The sequence below is a fragment of the Cyclopterus lumpus genome, chromosome 11 (genome assembly GCF_009769545.1).
Source record: "Cyclopterus lumpus isolate fCycLum1 chromosome 11, fCycLum1.pri, whole genome shotgun sequence".
Taxonomy (NCBI): domain Eukaryota; kingdom Metazoa; phylum Chordata; class Actinopteri; order Perciformes; family Cyclopteridae; genus Cyclopterus; species Cyclopterus lumpus.
Window position 1 is genome coordinate 5029967 of NC_046976.1, and position 14014 is coordinate 5043980.

Here is a 14014-nt window from a genome sequence, read left to right on the forward strand (position 1 = left end):
GATTTCATTGATAGTTTTTAATCATAAAAAAGGGGTAGCAGACCCTTGGGTCACGCATCTCTTACTAGCCCACCGCCCCGCTCTGTCCTCTCTGTTTATTATGTTAGATGCCGAGTCAATCCATCTGTGGAAAAGGGCATCACAACTAGTGGAGGGCAGGGGTGGGAGGGGGGGTTAGGGGTGGGGGGCAAAGAAACTGCAGTACATGACATGCTGCTGCAACAGTTGGAGCTTGAAGAGGTGGCTGCTGAGGCCACCGCCGGGCTGAGGAGCAGGAGTGTGACAGGGGTGCCGAGGAAGGACACAGTTGGCAGGAGCATGGGCTGAAGGACATAGTGAGAAGGAGCAGGGCTGAAGGACATAGTGAGAAGGAGCAGGGCCGAAGGACATAGTGAGAAGGAACAGGGCCGAAGGACATAGTGAGAAGGAGCAGGGCCGAAGGACATAGTGAGAAGGAGCAGGGCCGAAGGACATAGTGAGAAGGAGCAGGGCCGAAGGACATAGTGAGAAGGAACAGGGCCGAAGGACATAGTGAGAAGGAGCAGGGCCGAAGGACATAGTGAGAAGGAACAGGGCCGAAGGACATAGTGAGAAGGAACAGGGCCGAAGGACATAGTGAGAAGGAACAGGGCCGAAGGACATAGTGAGAAGGAACAAGGCCGAAGGACATAGTGAGAAGGAACAAGGCCGAAGGACATAGTGAGAAGGACTTCTACTTGAGTGTGCAAATTTTAGGCAGCAGTCAAGAGAGAATTATCCACTTTACACTTCTATTTAAATGGACCGCGAGGATGTTGCAGTGGACACCCAGTGTTCCAGCTGCAGTGCTGCACGTTATACAGCCCGTTACACACACTCACTCTCACACACACACACACACACACACACACACACACACACACACACACACACACACACACACACACAAACACACAGCTTCAGAACCTCACCATGAGTGAGCAAGAGGAAGATATGGAGTATATATTTAGCTTGGACCACGATGCGTGCCTTTACCTCCCGAGGTCGGCTCACTGGGGGGTTGCAGGGATTAAAGATAGCGTTCAAGTAGATTTATTATTTATTCATCCACTTCCACCTACCTCCAGCGCACCACTCGCATCCCCCGTGAGTGAGTGCAACGCAATTAGATCTCTGCAAATGAAGACTCGGCTTATCTGAAGCGAACTGCGTGTAGGGGTTGAAACGTGGACACAACGGGTTGCTGAGCAGTTCTTGTGGCAAATCGCGGTTAAATTCTTCTTTTTTTTTTACGGGTGTGTAGCGTGATGCCGTGTGGCTGCAAATAAAGTGAAAAGAAATGAAGCAGCGGCAGAATAAAGTTGCAATGAAAGCGAAATGGATCCGTGTCAGTGTGGTGAGTTCACGTGCGAGTGGACTGTATGAGCATTTAACGCTGATTGTGTGCGGAAGTAAATGGAGGGGGGGGGGGCCGCGGGCGTGTGTGCGTGCGGCCGTCTCAATACCCTCCGGTCCAGCAGTAGTGCTTGAGGACCGGGTCAACGTGCCGCTGCCCAACAGATGGGGGTCAATTGGACGCACCCATGCAGAGCCAGCCTAACCGCCTAACCTTGAACACTGGCTCCGGGTGCAGGTTACCTTTCCAATTTACCCATTCTCCCTCCCCCCCACCCCCCAATGCCAAGTGGAAAGCCGTGCCAGCCCTCCCTTCCAATCTACCGCGCTCTCATCTGCCAACTACCCCCCTAAGCCGCCAGTCAGGGAGGGAGATAAAGGGGGAGGGAGCCACGGCAGAATACGAGGGATTGGCAATAATGAGGATTTACAGAGAAAATGAAAGGAGAGGTGGAGAAACAGGGGATTGAGTGGAGAAAAAAAAGAGAAAAGAAGCTTGACAGAAAATAGGTTGGATCAGAGCGGATGTGTTTCAGTGAGAGGGGGCCAAAGGGGAGGGAGATGGCTTTACTGGTAAGCACGCACGCAGGGCCCTCTGATTGTTGCGCCTCACTGGCGGCCATCGCGTTGTTCCTTCACGCGCACTAATTGCCAGCTGAAAATACGCGCACAATGGATCGTCTCATATTTTACACCGGTCACGATCTGCTGGAGGCGGGAGAGCAGCGTGAAGAAGACAAAGAAGCCAAATGTCAAGGTTCCGCGCGGCCAATTACAACAAGCTGAGAAGACAACTTATCAGAAATGACTTCCGCTGATGGGGTTTCCTCTTTCTCTTTTTACGTTAAAATGGACCAATTAGCATTCATTTCTCGTACGCAAAAATCTAAGTAACTTATTTATTGTGCAAAACAACAGGAAATGGACATTTTCACGAATGAGGTGTAATTGGATGTGTGTGTTAACCACGAGTCTGACAAATGCACATTTTGACATATGCTTTCAAAGTGCACCGGATCGATTAATTGAAAGATTTACAAAAAAAGTGTTCATTGTCTGGTATAAGACATCCTGTATTTTGTCATAATATGTATTGGTGAAAAGATTATTGCAATGTCACTTACAATTACATAAACTGAACCAGAAGTCCAAATTAAAGTGTGGGAGGATGCTGATAAAAGGCCGAGCAGGACAACCTTAAAAGAGACACACACACACACACACACCCAGTGAACACACACAGTGATAATACATAGGGTATCTGATGCAGACAGATTTATGTTTGTCTTTGTGCGTAAGAGAGGAGGAATGAGAGCATAGACAACAAATGCTGTCAAGCCCATTCAATTCAGATCAGACACACGCACACGCACACACACCCACAATCCCCGGGACATCTCCATCCCGCCGCAGGCGTCGTGTCCTCGCGTCCGGTATCCCCGGGGTCCGGCGTGACAGGTCGCAGGCGAAGCCAAGCACTTCCTGGTTTTCGGCTCTGCTGCTCCTATCGGAGGCCACCATCTCCTCTGACACGGCCGGGCCCCCGAAAGCCCGTCCCGTAATCGCATCAGAGGGAGAGCAGAGGGAGTGACAAATCACATTACAAGCCCTGACTCGGTGCGGTGGTTGTGTAGCCTCGATGCCGTCCTCCGTCTTTGTCCGTATCTCTGCGAATGAAGATTCATGGTTCGGCCCTCGTGGGAGGCAGAGTAATGTAATAGAGAGGCAGGCTGTGAGGTGAGGCTGCACCAGTGTGTGTGTGTGTGTGTGTGTGTTTGTGTGTGTGTGTGTGCGGTCTATAAAGCTTGGGGTCGACCAGCCCACGGGGCAGGTGGGCTGGTCGCTCAGTCAGCCTGGTTGTAGTTCAAAGAACTGCTTTGTATTCCTCTTTCACAGCTTCAGCGGAAACACGCATCAGTGTATGAGTTTGTGTGTGTGTGTGTGTGTGTGTGTGTGTGTGGAATCATTAGATCATATTCTTTTGATAAGTTACAGCTGATACAAATGCTACTCATGATTTGTTGTATAAAAAAAATACATATCTATAAAAATATTAATTAATTAATGGAAACAATTAGATAGAATAGATAAAATATTTAAAGGAATCTCTAAACATTTGGGAAAAAATTGTCTTTCCTCCAAATAAATATATGAGCAAACGAAATAAATTTGAACTGCTCCTTCACAGGGAGTTTCAAATATTTGATATAACATTTAATAAAACTTCCTTGCTGGACATTGACTGAGTGGATGCCTCTGGTTGCCTGCTCTCGCGTTTCACTCTCCTCGGCTCAAAAGACTGGGGGGTGCACTCTTCTCCTGAGGAACACAATGCGGCGGTAATTTGAGTGGCACAGGCGACGCACCATGAATGAAGCCAATCAAGTACACATCACTGTGTTTATAGATCAGCTCAGTGTCTTCGGAGAACAAATACTAGAATATTTATGCTTATGAGCTCCCAAGGTGAGGGATAGCCCCCTTCATGGAACAATCAGGCAGCAAAACAAAGAAAAAAAAGCGCTTTCCTGTGTAATTTACATAATTAGGAGGTAGACCAGCGGTAGGTGGGAAGGTAAGTAGGGTAAGTGGTACCATATGAAAGTGACATTTAGAGAATGAGACAACTGTCTCTCTGTGTGCCGTGTTAGCTCTGTATTCATCCTCCAAAAAGGCAAGAGTTTGATCACACCTAGCGCTGGTGGCATGTCATTTGTCCCATCCTGAAGAGGGCCTAAATTGCAGGCTGTAAGGGGAGGAGGTGTGGGGGGGGGGGGGGGGCTTCTAAAATGTGATGGTTTTTCCTTTCCTCTCATCTCCCCTCCTCTCCTCTTCCCTTCTCTTATATTGATTCGTCACCAGTAGACACATGTTTCCTCACTCCCTCCTGCCTGGGAATCCAATACCAGAACACACAAGCTATACACTGTAATACAAAAGCACAACACAATGACGAGCACCTGGTAAAATCGATGACGACCAGGTACACACACACACGCACACGCACACACACACACACACACACACACACACACATAATAAGCACACAAGACCGACGATTAAGAATGGACTCATTGGCATGTTACAGGAGTCGGAGGGGGATGATACGGCTCAGACTTTAACAGCATCACTTAATTTCAGCGGGCCAGGAAGGGGAGGGTCTACATGCTCGTGTGTCTGTGTGTGAGCATGCGTCGTAAGGCATCTGCAGATGTTAGGGATGCCGAAGAAATAGTACACCCAAGGTAGTGATATGTATGCAAAACGCATGAAACAGAGATTACAGTTTATATCAATGCGTTTTTATGTTCCTCTTGTCTAGATTTATGCTAAAAAACATAAAAAAACATATGGTAATAATGGCAATAGCAGCGATCATGCAAGTGTTACTATACCTTTCCACTAAAATTAGCCCATGTATGCAGGTTTTTTATTTTCAGCGGAAAATAGGCGATAGACTCTTTTCCCCCATAGCCACCAGACGAGTATGACTGATATTTAAGTTCTTCTGGTGTGTCACGTTTGACGTGACAATAATACTAGAAAGCAGCATTGAGGCCAGGGGAAATGTGACGGAGGTCACTTCTTTTTATATTTTGTATACGTATTCAGTCTCTTCAAACGTATTCAGTCTCTTCTTCAAAGGGGCCAAATAATTTGGATGTTCACGCGCTGCTCTGATGGAATTTGAGATGACAAAGTGAGCACCAGAAAAGCATTTCCACCCAAGTGTCATGTTTTGTCCCATGAATGGATGCCAATTGACAAAAAATGTGGGTTTTTGTCCAGTGGGAAAGGGCCTTTAGTTAAAGTTCAGGTTAGTAAGTCCATTGGTCTGAAAAACATTTCTTAGTTTCTTTTTTGACGCTTTCTTGTCTTTGGGTTAGTTGGATTTGGATCATCCTAAAAACCTCCAATGCACGCAGAGAAAGATAAAGAAAAAAAACGTTCTGAATGGTCATAAAAGAAAAAAACAAGTCTTTATGCGAGTCGGCATCCGTACTGCACATTTATTTGATGTCATCTGTGTTTGTGCCCGCAAAGCATTCATATTTATGCATTCATATTTTCATGTGTGTACGTCTTGTGTGAATAATGCAGTGTAGCTGTCTACACAAAGGCACAGTTAGTGAAATATTAGCTGACTCACTGCTGACACTTTGTGATGGTGTTGTTTAGAGCTTCACTTGTCACAGTGTGACCTGTGTGACGTCAACGCCGTCAGGAGGTGAAAACGTCACCGTGGCAACGCTCCGGGGGCCGTGAGTGCGACTGCCTTGCTTGGTTTACGGAGAAGAGGTTTTACTTGACGAAGCTTCAGAGCGTGCCGACCTTTTGGTCAAAGCAATGACGGCATCCGGTTTCCACCACAGTATACACCGTGCGGTGCCCACATTCAGCCCTACATCCCATAATTTGGAGGGAATCGTTGACTTTTACTTTTAGAAGTGACTTTTAAACGGCTTCTAAAGAGAATTAAAAAAAAAAAAAGGTCAAATGCTAATGCACTTTGAACGAAGCAATTTGAAAAGCAGATACAATCTCACTGACATGCATATTACGTACACCAATATAATCTTGGAACCAAGCAAGAAAAAAAAAGAAACACTGAGGCAGAAGATGCACAAACAAACAACAACAACAACAATGTGCCAAAAAATGAGCCGGCACTGAAAGAACTCCTTAAAAAAAAAAGAAATGGCTCATGTCCATACAAACCCAAAACGTAGCTTTACGCAACACAGCTCTACATATTTAATGCCAGCGGAGGGTAAAGGAAGTTCAACCGAAGTTTGTGGAACAATTTTTCTTTCACACGCCTCGAGAAATCCCGGAGAGAGGGAACCGCAATCGGAAAGCATGAATATTCTGCTTTGGATTTGCATGTGCTTATAGCTCCTCATCCTTTGGCCCCGCCTGTACATTGCTCCACAGGCTGCAGGTGTAATCAATTATGCAAATAGCGCTGTTGTCTCGGCAAAATTGAGCGTCGTCAGCGCACGTCAGGAGGCGTCGGGGAGAGGAGCTGAAGGACGTCGACTCACCTTCTTGTCCCCACACTCGTGTCACTGCTCAACCAAAGTCCAACCAAAGATCCTCTTCGTTATTGCGATTGTCCAAAAGAAATGTGATGGTAATTCCCACAAGCCAAAGAACCTCTCATGGGAATCAAACCTCTGAATATGGGATTTGGATTCTGATTTCTGGTGAATAATTCTGCTTCACTCTGGGTCCTGACGGGGCCGGTGCCACCTTGCATGGTGGCCCCGGCCATCGGTGTATGAACGTGTGTGAATGGGTGAACAACGACATGTATCGTACAGCGCAAAGTCCATTTAACGATAACCAAACGTTGACTACTTTTTGATTATTATGCAAGAGGAAGAAGTAATAGCTTTGGCTAGCTTTGGCTAGCTTTGGCTAGCGTTGATAGCTGCGATTAGTACTTTTCACCCGGCATTACCACATCAAATGACACATATATGACATGGCCGTATACAAACATTGGACTAGGTCACAGAAAAAAGCTTTTTTTTCCCATTTGGAATGTTTAATGAAATAAGTGGAGCTAGAAAAGCAGGTAAGAGCTGAGTCCAAGATGCTACGCGGGTATAAAACTGGGTCAAGCCGCAGACTAACTGCTTTTTGCTCTAAAAAAAAAAATCACTTTTTTAAACCCAGTTCCAATTCCTTTATTATTCCTTTATTATTTGAATTCTCCTGCACATATGCTGCGGCATCGTTTTGCCGCAGCATATGTGCAGGAGAATTCGTCCGTCGCTTGTTCCTTAAAAGTTCGTCGATACTCAGTGTGTCACGTGTCCAAATTGCACGGACACTGCACGCCCCTCGTGTCCCCCGACATCGCCTCCGCCGATTGCGAGGCAGATCAGACAGACGCTTCTCGAGATGCGCGGAAGGAAACACTCACGTAGGTACAGACGGAGATTCCTCTCCTCCGTCGTTACATATGCAACCCACAGAGGCTCTTTTCTGCACCAAGCTATCAATCGCCATCCATTCTTTCTCTGAGAGCGGCAAGAAAGAGAGAGAAAGAGAGAGAGAGAGAGGAGAAGATCTGCGGTCTGTTAAGCTTTGAGATAACGACAAAGAACGCGCTCAGCTCTCGCTGCAGCATTGTATTGATATGAGATTGGTTTGTGCTGTAAATGGGCCGGTGTTATTGCCGGCCTCCAACCATTATATTCATATTCATTTTTCGAAAAAGATCCAATCTTAGTGCAATTTGAAGTCCCCATCATCCTGCACCAAGGGAATAAACAGAGGTGATAAAAGCAGTTTGACCCTGGTCATAGACCTCGATAACGCCTCACTCCAATGCAGGAGTGGCTGTCTCCTTCTCTTCTCACAGCCACGCATACTTCTCTCTTTATTGTCCTCTCAGTTGACCCCACAGTGACCTCTTGTCTGCCAGCCATACAGCCACTGCTGGACCCCTGAGGACTCCCTCCAGTCAAATCTCATTCCAAATATTTCTATTTTTTTTTTTCATTTTCTTTTTTTGATGTGTTTTGCCTATACTTTTAGGCTATACATTTTCATATTCAAACTCTTCCAATATACTATCACATTTCTCACCGTTTCCCCCAAAATGTGCTTTATTAACCTTCCATCTCGTGTGCCAGCAGCTTCTTGTGGCGTGCGCGAGCGTCTCCATGCGCATTATTTGCCACCGACGCTCATCATGGGGAGCAGCAGGAGGGTGAAGAGCGATTTCTCCTGTCATGTCGCTATGACTACAGTGAGCAGAAAGTTCGATGTATTAATTGCTGCTGCGAGGGAGATATTTTTAAACTACCTTTTGATTTGCGTAGCCGTAATCTAATTTAAACACCCTGTGCCCCGTATTAGGTAGCTGCTTAATTACAGTGTGCCGCACATGCCACTGCACGTATTGTGTCACTCATAGAACAATTGCAGCTGAGACTTTACAATGACGAGCTGCATCTCTAAATATATCCAGCAAATACAAACACAGCTGTTTGAAGGGTGTGTGTGTGTGTGTGTGTGTGTGTATAAGGTGTTGAAGGCATTAAGGTCCCATATGACTTCTCCATGGCTTATTTGGTTATAAGGCAGGTCTAGGAGCTATAATGGATACTGTGAAAGCACCAAAACGCTCATTCCATGGAGAAATGCACACAGAAACTGTGCCTTTTTAAAGTTATTGTTCCTCTTACCTGTAGTGCTATTTATCAATCTACATTGTTTTAGTGTGAGGTGTCAGGGATATCAGACCTAGAGGTATCTGCCTTCTCTCCAATATCAATTGACTACATGGCACTTGACTTGCTGTGCTCAAAGCGCCAACATTATACACTTGAAAAACTTCTCAACCAGAAATGGTTACGCGAGATAATCCACAGACGTTGTTGTGAGCAGTATCGTGTAGGCTCTACAGTTGAAACACCACAGTTCCTATATGAAACTGCTTAACATTTGGGGTGAACTGTCCCTTTTAAATGAGCCAACAGGTCTTCGGTAAGGTTGTGCCAATCAGAGCAGACAGGGCCTTCTTTCTGGACCCCCACCCCCGGGGGCTTAAAGAGACAGGCGCTAAAACGGAGCGTTTCAGACAGAGGGTGAGATTGTTCGTATACTGAGCCGGACAGGATATGAGAAAAATAATAACAATGCCTTCGGCCACCCTGGCAACAGCTGTGGCCAGAGGCATTATAAATATATTCTCCAGTTGTCTGTCCCGTCTGTGAGCCTGTCTGGTCCATTCTCGTTAACGCTTGCGGAGGCACACAAAACACATTTGTACAAGTATAAAAGGATGAAGTGATGCCAACAGCAAGGCGGTAGTTCTAATTCACAATATAAGTATATTTTGTTCCTGAAAAAGGAGCACGATACATCCCCTATCAACTAACATAAAGGTATCTGGTAATGTAATTCCAACCTCGATGCACAAAACCAAAAGCATTTATAGTCCGTCGATGATGCTCTTTATTGCTCAAATAAAAGGTCAAACGGTCAATAGTGTAATGACAGGTCATCATGCAGCGCCGGCTCGGAGGTAACCGTGCATGACTATATGCTAACGAGCTTTTGAACACTAAATCACCAAATGACCTATGATGCACATATATGGGCACACGTTTAGCCACACACATACACACACACACACACACACACACACACACACACACACACACACACACACACACACACACTAAGGAAAGAGGGATACTACTGCCATATAATTTGTCTCTGGTGATGAATTTCCAACAGTGTCCCCTGAGACGTCCAGCCCACGCTGGCAAACCAACACATTCTTCATTCTCAGTGCTTTCTCTCTCTCTCTCTCTCTCTCTCTCTCTCTGTCTCTCTCTCTGTCTCTGCCTCTCTCTCTCTCTCTCTCTCTCTCTGTCTCTCTCTGTCTCTGCCTCTGTCTCTCCCTCTCTCTCTCTGCCTCTCTCTCTCTCTCTCTCTCTCTCTGTCTCTCTCTCTGTCTCTGCCTCTGTCTCTCTCTCTCTCTCTCTCTCTCTCTCTCTCTCTCTCTCTCTCTCTCTATTTCCCTCATACTTGAATCAATGAATTTTTTTCGTGCCCTTCTCTCTCTCTCCTTTCCTCCACGAGGAGAAAAGCAATGCACAGAGCCCGACGACGTGGCTAGCGGCCGCTGGGATTCACTAGGAACACGATGTGATGCCTCCAGTCCGACTGCCGCTGCTCCAACCGCGCTGTGTTTTATTTCTCCCGGCTGCATTCGGCAAAGTTTTCTGCACGTGTATCTATGTTGATAGTTTATACTTGCTAACGCGGCCCACTGCTATTTTGCTGTAAAGTTCAAAACACGCTGCAGGTTTTTTTTATTTCTCTAGAGGTTTTCCTTACACATCTTCTTCTTTTTTTTTTTACCTGTTCCACTTTTGCTGGTGAGAATTTGGTATAAAAGGCAGAATGAGCCGGGTTTGTCAGTTAAAGTTTGTGAACACAACATTAAAAGTTGGAGCCGTTGCCGTAACTGTAATACCTGAAAGTTTCTAAATATCAAATTATTAATTTTTCATTACTCCCTTATTATTACCATCTAGTTATTCATCATTTAAAAAAAATCATGGATTGCTTTTCTCATCATTATTGTAATTATGTTTAGCCTTACTCACAATCATGAATATGCATTTATTTATTTTAAATATAAAAATGAAACGCACTCCTCCTTAAACACAAATTTAAGTCACTGGAATTCTTCTGAAATTTATTTTACTTTTTTGTTTCGTAATGTTTGTAATGTGTCAATAATGTCAAGTTCTGTCCATCTCCTTGTTCTCTTCGTCCTCATTGGGTAAAACATTTTCTCATTCTGTCTTTAAGTTTCTAATCTTCCAGAACTACAGAAATCTATAAAACACACGACTTAACGTAAGTTATTTTAGTCTTAGTAAAAAGAAAAGAGAGTGTGACAACAAGAGCTACGAGAGATCGAGACAACAGCAAAATGTGGAGCAGGCAGGTGGGAGGAGGCCAAGAAGGAACTGAGACGAAGACAGATACGAGCAAGAGAAGGAAGGGTGTGTTGACGTAGGAGAGGCGGAAAAAAAAGGCAGGAACAAAATGAAGGTGAAAAAAAAGAGCAAAAGAAGTCACAGTTGTTCCATTTTCCTGGCTGTCTGAAGTCGGCTATAAAAATTGGAAACAGTGGCGTTCCCTAATCTCCCCATCACCTGCACAGTGTATTCAGCGTCTGATAAACCAGCCCGGACCAACACACACACTCACACACAGATTTAAATATAAAAGGATCGGACAACCTACACACACACACACACACACACACACGGCTCCATACGAACCAAGGTCGTTTGTGTAAACTGCTTAATTTAACTTTATCCAAAGTCACGATATATAGCTTTGTGCTATCTGGGTTGATATTTTAAAAAGAAAATACCTGGCGCAGTTGCAGCGGCCGGGCCGGAATAACATTCCTTTGGAAAAGCGATATCGGATTCAGTTCCACGCAGAGTGAGTTGCCTCAGAATGGGCCTGCTGAGGTAGAGAAAAGAGGCCGCCGGGCAGATGTCATATCAGGGAACGTGTGGGCGGATCACGCCGTATATATTCCTGATTACTTAGTCGCGGGCCTTATCTGCAAACTGCCACACGGCTACTTGACAGTTGGCTTGGCCTGGATTTCTTTTTGGATTTAGGGGTCCATCTTCCATCCGGGTCTTCTTCACCCTCGAGTATTGAAATTCCAAAGAGCAAATTAATTTTTAAAGTTGCTCAGAGCAGGAATTTCTTTTGCTTTTGTTTGATTGTTTCTGTCCAAAGGGACCTCATACCTTTCAGGATCTTTTCATGAACTCAATATAATCTGCAGATTTTTTTATTTATTTTTTATTCTATTGTGCTCGTCCAGAATGATGTAAGTGAGACTGGCATTAACAATTAAGCCCCTGCTGTGCTTTCTTGTTATCCTAATTGGTGAATTGCTCAGCCAAAATATGTCGGGTCAGAAAGGAAAGAAAAAAAGAAAAGAAAACCCCATCTGGAAACAGTTCCACTTCAAAAACAACATCACTTAAATTACACAAAATTCTTTATTATTGTCCACGTGCGTGAGTTTTTCAGTGCATTTAAGATTAGAGTTTCCAAATAACAAATATGTTGTCACTTAACGCAGGCACTGTACATGAACTACAATTTTCAGGTAGTTGTACTTTACTAGGATTATATTTATATACTTCATACTAATACGGCACCAAATTCTATTATTATGTTAATCGTGTTATTGGCAGGCTGAATGGTGCGTCGCTTTAAATGTTGCTGCCTCAAGGAATTCTGGGACAGCGTTGTCTTTTTTTATTTGAAGAATTTTAACCAACTCTAATACATTTCAGTTAGGAAGCTTCCCTAAAAGCCAAAAAGACTATTTGACTGCAGCCCAAAACTTTCCAGTGACCTTGATGACACCACAATCTCGTGTTCCCGGAACAAATTGCGACACATCTACTCATTAGCCAATGACAGTCGTCCTCCCATGGGCTGCTTTACCCCCCACAGCGAGCCGCCCGGACCCTAGCGTGACCTGCTTCTCAAACGGCACCGACGGTCCCAAAAAAAAAAGCAGACTCCACGACGTCTCGCTAAAAGTCTCCATGTTCCTAATTAAACTCCACTCCATGTTCCCACCCTGTGACGTCCCGCAATCAATCCAAACTCGTGATCACAGTCGAACCGCACGGAAAGGTTATTATCTCATTTGCATCAATAAAAGAAAAGCATGATTGCAATAAATCCACTGACAAAATCACAAACAGGCTATTACAGAAATACTAATGAAGGCGATTAAAAACAATCTGTCCGGAGATATTGTTTCCAAATCTATCTGCCATCCCATTCTGCCGCGAGATGGCGGCGTGATTAACGCCCCGGGCAGCTCATCTCATGAAGGGAGCGACGTTTTTTCTACTCACCCGCCCGAACAAAGCGGCGAGTGGCGCCCCATGCCCCCCTGCGTCCATTTAAAACACTCTGTATCTATTATAGTCCCCACTGAGTGTGTGTGTGTGTGTGTGTGTATATACCGTATATATGTGGAGGCGCATATATCTCTCTCCAAGACACATTAACACCTTTTCACTTGGCAGTGTTTCCAGGGTGCCGTCTCGGGAATAACACGGCTACGGTTACTATACATCAGGGACTTGTCGGCCTCTGTTATCAAACAGCCGCTCTCTCCAACACCTCCCTCCACCTCGCCCCATAAACTCTCCTCTGTCCTCCCTCCTCCCTCCTCCCTACACTCCCTTTTTTTCACCTTCCACCACAGCCCCTCTTCACTCCTCCTGCTCCTAGAGGGTGTTAAAAAAAAAGACTGGCAACAGAGGGGGAGGGCGGGGGGAGGAGTGTTAAACCTCAGACCGTTACACACACCATTCCTACCGGAGACATACAGCACATATGAAACGGCTGCAGGTCACGTACCTTTACTTGATAAACCAGAGAACTTCACTACAGCCAAAGATCACCAAATGCAAGTCGAGCTAAAGTTTCCGTCCAGATTTTCATCCGTGATCGAGGGACAGGTTCAGGGTGGGGGGACAGGTTCAGCGGACACACATTGACCCCAATGATCATGGAGAAGGAGCGGAATCTGTGGGAGATTTCCCCCTTATTCATGTGTCAGGTCAAGAAGATCTGGAGAGGGAGGGGAATTTGACTCAAATCCCCAGCTGAAAGCGGACCAGTGACCTTTGTGGTTTACCTGGTGCACGTGTTGGAACCTTTAGGCCACCTCGACTTGCAAGAACATCTGACACTCAGCAGAGTGACGGGGGCTGTCTGTCCCACTCCTCACCTGACCACCTGGTAGTTTGCTTATGTTTTCATTTTTGCAATCAGGAACTTCCAGATTTTCACCAGCTGTAGTGTCTTAAACAGCCACACTTGATTGACACGCAATTGAGAGCGTGTGTACACCAACATGCCCATGTTAGAGCAAGCGCCCACGCACACACCTCTCGGTCCATTATCTCTTTGTCCCTCCCCCCCATTGTTCTGCTCGGATGCCCGGGGAAATGGCCAAGGAAACCAAAAAGGTCAAGTGCCTGTGCTCCCTCTCCTCCTTCCTCTCTCCCTCTAATGTGTGAGGAGGAAGAGCAGAGAG